This window comes from Carettochelys insculpta, chromosome 30 (assembly GCF_033958435.1).
Source record: "Carettochelys insculpta isolate YL-2023 chromosome 30, ASM3395843v1, whole genome shotgun sequence".
NCBI classification, from domain to species: Eukaryota; Metazoa; Chordata; order Testudines; family Carettochelyidae; genus Carettochelys; species Carettochelys insculpta.
In genome coordinates this window covers 13,690,001-13,696,242 of record NC_134166.1, presented here as the reverse complement: position 1 = coordinate 13,696,242, position 6,242 = coordinate 13,690,001, and positions in this window count along the sequence as shown.

Below are 6,242 nucleotides of genomic sequence, written 5' to 3'. Positions count from 1 at the left end.
ATTCTTGGAAAATGCCTTTCTGGGAATATAGGACAAGGAGCAAAGGGTTTAAAGTGCAGCGAGGGAGGCTTTGATGGGGCATTGGGAAAAAATTCCCAAGAGTCGGTAACAACAAGAAGTCTTGTGGCACCCAATAGACTAACCGATATTTTGGAGCAGAAGGTGTCATGACTTGTGCATCTGATGCAGTGGGTCTTTGCCCCCGAAAGCTCATGCTCCAAAATATCTGTTAGTCTATAAGGTGCCACAGGACGTCTCGTTTTGAAGATCCAGACTAAGCCGGAGACCTCTCTGATGCTTGTCACCAATAGCCACTGTGGTTAAACACTGGGATAAATTACCTTCAGAGGCTGTGGAAGATAGTGGACATCACGGGAGATATTTCAGAGAAGGTTGGATAGACGTCTACCGGGGATGGTCTAGCCCAGCAGTTCCCAACCTTCTCCGGATAAGGACCCGTTCTGACAGTTCAGGAAGATTTGGTGACTGAAGGCAATTCAAAAACGCAGGGGAAAGGGGCAGAAGCAGGGCCAGAGCTAGTTAACTTTGTGCCTGAGGCAAGAATGTAAAATTTGCCCCCTCGTGTTTATATATTCATAGTAGTCATTTCATGGGAAAGGGGAAAAGTATTAATAAAATAATAGCACTACAGTTACTATAGTCAGAGCTGTGGGTGGTGAAAATACACTCATCCCCACACTGCTCCCCCTGGCTTAAACCCCACACTCAGGGGCTGGGAGTCCCTCAGGGGCTGACGGGGGCTAAGGGTGTCTCACTCTGGGGCTAGGAGTCACTCACGGGCTGGGGGGAGCTAGGGGACACGCAGGGACCCCATCTCCTGCAGAGGCTGGAAGCCAGGGAGCTGATCAGCTCTACCCTCCCTCCCAGCCTGAGACTCAGGGCCCCCCTCACCTGCGCTGGGTGCTGCTCCTCGGGTATGTACTTCTCTGCCCTGGAGCTGACATGGATCTCCATGTAACTCATTGGCTTGACTGCCTGAGGAAGTGGGTCTGTCCCACAAAACCTCATCACCGAATAAATCATAGAATCATAGAACACTAGGACTGGAAGGGACCTCGAGAGGCCATCGAGTCCAGCCCCCTGCCCCAATGGCAGGACCAAGTACTGTCTAAACCATCCCTGATAGACATCTATCTAAGCTGTTCTTAAATATCTCCAGCAATGGAGATTCCACAACCTCCCTTCACAATTTATTCCACTGTTTGACCACCCTGACAATTAGGAACTTTTTCCTAATGTCCAACCTAAACCTCCCTTGCTGCAGTTTAAGTCCATTGCCTCTTGTTCTATCCTCGGAGGCCAAGAAGAACAAGTTTTCTCCCTCCTCCTTATGACCCCCTTTTAGATACCTGAAAACTGCTATCATGTCACCCCTCAATCTTCTCTTTTCCAAACTAAACAAGCCCAATTCTTTCAGCCTTTCTTCATAGGTCACATTCTCTAGACCTTTAATCATTCTTGTCGCTCTTCTCTGGACCCTCTCTAGTTTCTCCACATCTTTTTTGAACTGCGGTGCCCAGAACTGGACACAATACTCCAGCTGAGGCCTAACCAGCGCAGAGTAGAGCGGGAGAATGACTTCTCGTGTCTTGTTCACAACACACCTGTTAATGCAGCCCAGGATCACGTTTGCTTTTTTTGCAACAGCATCGCACTGTTGACTCATATTTAGCTTGTGGTCCACTATAACCCCTAGATCCCTTTCTGCTATAGTCGTTCCTAGACAGTCTCTCCCCATTCTGTGTGTGTGAAACTGATTGTTCCTTCCCAAGTGGAGCAATTTGCATTTGCCCTTATTAAACTTCATCCTGTTACCTCAGACCATTTCTCCAATTTATCCAGATCATTTTGAATTATGACCCTATCCTCCAAAGCTGTTGCAACCCCTCCCAGCCTGGTATCATCTGCAAATTTAATAAGCGTACTTTCTATGCCAATATCTAAATCATTGATGAAGATATTGAACAGAACCGGTCCTAACACAGACCCCTGCGGAACCCCACTTGTTATACTTTTCCAGCAGGATGGAGAACCATTAAGAGCTACTCTCTGGGTACGGTTATCCAGCCAGTTATGCACCCACCTTATAGTCGCCTCATCTAAATTGTATTTTTCTAGTTTTTTGGTAAGAATATCATGAGCGACCGTATCAAATGCTTTACTAAAGTCTAGGTATACAACATCTACCGCTTCTCCCCTATCCACAAGGCTCATTATCCTATCAAAGACAGCTCTCAGATCAGTTTGACAAGATTTATTCTTTACAAACCCATCCTGGCTGTTTCCTATTACCTTACCACCTTCCAAGTGCTTGCAATGATTTCTTTAATTACCTGCTCTGTTATTTTTCCTGGCACTGAAGTTAAGCTGACTGACCTGTAGTTTCCTGGGTTATTCTTATTCCCCTTTTTACAGCTGGGCACTATATTTGCCCTTTTCCAGTCTTCTGGAATCTCTCCTGTCTCCCATGATTTTCCAAAGGTGATAGATAAAGGCTCATGTGTTAGCCTTTAAAGTGCTGCATTTCTGCTGCTTTGTTTTGCTGTTAATCTCATTAAGAAGCTGAGAACCAGTTCTGAAATATGAATGGCTTCTTAATAGCCACCTGTGGAGCCGCCTAGCCCAGCCCATGACCCTTTTCAAATGTAATTGCCACCCACGTTTGGGTCCCGACCCACAGGTTGGGAAACCCTGGTCTAGATAAACAACAAGAAGTCCTGTGGCACCTTAACAGCTAACAGGTATTTTGCAGCATAAGCTTTCATCAGATGCATAAGAAGCGGGTCTTTGCCCACGAAAGCTCTTTCTCCAAAATGTCCGTTAGTCGATCAGGTGCCACAGGACGTCTTGTTCTCGAAGATACAGACTAACACGGCTACTCCTGTGATCCTGGTCTAGATGGGGTTTGGTGCTGCTGCAAGGGGACTCAATGACCTCTCAAGGTCCCATCCAGTTCCAGTATTCTAAGGACTCTATGAGAACACAGTTTATTAAATGTGCTGGGGAAAAAATCCATTAAAAAAGAAGCATTTTCAGTATACAAGTCTGGTTTTCCCAGCAGTTGAAAGAGAAACGTTTTCTCCAGCTGTACTTTTCAGGAACGGAGAAAGCAGTTTGGGAAACCACTGGGAGCTTAAAATTCCAGGTTGAAAACCATTTTTCCAAAGAAAAGAGGCCGGGTTTGCAATGCATTTCGGGAAAAAAGAAATCAGTGAAAACGTTTTTGTCTTTATCGTGTGCAAAAGTTTCAATGTCCGGGAGCTTTTCTAAACTTTTCGCTCCTCTTGTCTCCCTGCCCAGGAATTTGCAACCTCCTCACCCAAAAGCACTCGCCCGGCCCAGGCATGAAGCTGGGCAGCCAGGTGGCCCCGGAGGGAGAGACGGGCACAGCCCTGCTGTAGTCAAGGCCCATCTCCCTGCCACGCGGGATCCTCGATGCCAATTGGTCCGTGGATGGTCCAAACTGTGACATCACCATTAAGAGATCCATCTGCTAATGGACTTGTTTTTACAGTGTGGAATATCCTTCCACTCCTGGGACTATCTTCTCAACGATGCTCGTCAACCTTATTGGTGCCCCTTCACCCTCAGGAGTAATTGTCCTCTCACATGCCTTAGCACTATCAGATATCCCTCCACCACTGGGACATTTTTCTCCCTTTGTGACTTAGCACTACTGAGTATCCCTACGCTACTGGGACTATTTTTTCACTGAGCCCTATTCTACTCCAGGACTGTTTCTCTTTTGCAATTTTGTGCTATAAAATATCCCTCCACTGAGGGACTTGTTTTTCGCAGCGCCATTTAGGGCTGTGGGTTTCCAGGCAGCAAAGGCGGCTGTCTGAGACCCAATTAGCTCTATCGAGCCGCCTGCCAGGCCTGGGGCGGTTTTCCATTCTCAGTCAGCACCTATTGAATATATCGCCACTGCTGGGCCTTTTCCCCCTCCTGGCTGTTCGGTCCTCTCGTGCCAGGACTTCGCCACGTATCCCTCCACCCCTGGGACTACTTCCTCATAGCTGTTGGGGGAATTCTGCAGAGCCATGCCAGCTGTGGTCAGACATACGAACCCCTCGCCGGTTTGCATCCCTGCCACCGGCTGTGTTTGGATAAAGGCCTGAGAGTGTAATCCTTGTTTGGTCTGCCTGTGTGAGTCGTTCTGAGATCGGGCTGCGTTGGACTGGCTGCTGCCCAGACCCAGACCGAGATCAGAGCCTCGTTGCTCCAGGAGCTGCCCAGACCCTCACCGAGAACAGGGCACTGTCACGCCAGGCTGCTGCCCAGACCCCAGCCAAGATCAGGGCCAGCATTCCCTGGGCAATTGTGCAGTGACCTGGGTGAGATCCAAAAGACACCAGCTGATTAGCAGAGGGCCCCCCACTAGGTTTTCATTTCTATGGGTGGTGCACGTGTGCACATAACTCAGTGCACATAACAAAGTTTATTCTATGTGTGGATGGACAATATTAGTAGGAACATTGATCAGGGCCCCATCCTGCTGGGTGCTGTGCAGACCCCACCTGAGACAGGGACCTGTCATGCCAGGCACTGACCAGACCCCGACTGAGATTAGGTCTCCATCATGCTAGGCTATGCGTAGGCAGAGACCGTCGCTGCCCACTTACATACAATCTATGTAGTCAAAGGCAGATTATCCTCATTTTACAGATAGGGGAACTGAAGCACCAGGCGCTTATGAGAATCTCTCTACCTTGGAGCTGGAGCCAGGAGTTCTGCTCATGGTTTGTTGTGCATTACAGACACTGGAGAGTTTCTGGGGCTACTGCTGAAGGGGCCAAGCCAGGACAAGTATCCTAAAACAGGGCTTCTTACAACCCCAGACTGCCGTCCTCCACTACCACGCACCAAACCCATCCCATAGAGCACAGCTGTCACCACGCTGGCCAGCCAGTCACACCTGCAATTCCCTCCACACTCCAGCTTCCCTTGGGCTGTAGCCAGTCCCTTCCTCATGCAGGTGACAGGCGTGAAAACCCATTGCACCAACTCCTAACAAGGTCTCCCAGTCCCCGAGGAGCAGCCACGTCCCCAGGGCTGTGAACCCCTCAGGTCTCACCCCAGGAGCCGCTGGGCCCTGGCGTTAGACTCTAAAGGTTGGTTAGTAAAAGGAAGCAGGAAGTGGCTGAGAGTAAAACTGGGTCAGGAGTCAGACTGCACCGACGGCAGTGCTGGGCGCAGGCTGCAGCAGAGACCTCCCTGGCACACCCCTCTGTTGGGACGGGTCTCCAGTGCTTTGGGCTCGTTCAGGGCAAAGGCTCCTGTAGTGCAGAGCTGGAACAACGGCAAACGGAGGAACCTCCAGGGCCCTTTTCCGCCCCGGCCCCCAGGGGCAATTCCTCGCTGGGGCTGGAATTACGCCCACGCCGGGGTGTTCCACATGAGCAAGTCACTGGGCCGGGCTGGGCCAGACTCCGGACATGCTGATCCGAATGGTCACAGCCAAATTCCTGAGATGTGGTTTGGCAACATCAGTCCAGCGCTCGGATTCCCCTGGCCAGGTGCCCTGTCGCAGTAGGTTGCCAAGCCTCCTGCCGGGGTCCCCCAGAAAGTACCATTTCAAAAGACTGTCAACATCATCACATCTGCTGCTCAGATGCAGCCAGCTCTGGGGCAGGGCACAGGGGCGGTTTACCTCAGAGCCACTCAGAGCAATTTCAGGTGGTGTGGGGAATGAAAAGTCACGCTCGGAGTGGGGATTTAGGGCAGCTGAATGGAATCCCCCCAGCTGGGGCTGGGCCCAATCCCTGGGTTCAAGCCCAGCCTCTCAGAGGAAAGGGTAGGGCTTCTGGGAGCCCATCGCCCCCTAGTGCTGCCCTGGGGGATTGCAGTCAGCCCTGACAGCCAGGGTAGACCCCCCACCCCCCTGCAACGCAGCGCCCCCCTAGTGCTACCCTGGGGGATTGGAGCCAGCTCTGGTAGCCAGGGTAGATCCCACCCCACCCCCCTTCAGTGCAGCGCCCCCTAGTGCTACCCTGGGGCATGTAACCAGCCCTGACAGCCAGGGGAGACCCCCCCCCCGGCTCACATCCCAATTCACACCTGGGACGAGATGCCCTGGGTGAGCAGGGCGGGTTCTGGGGGTTTCCCGCCCCACGGGCTGTCTCTTTGGCTTTGGGCCGAGCAGGGCAGCAGGGGCCTGGCCCCGGAGCAGGGGCAGGTGGAGCCCCTGGGTCCCTAGTGCTGCGCAGTTGCCAGGTCAG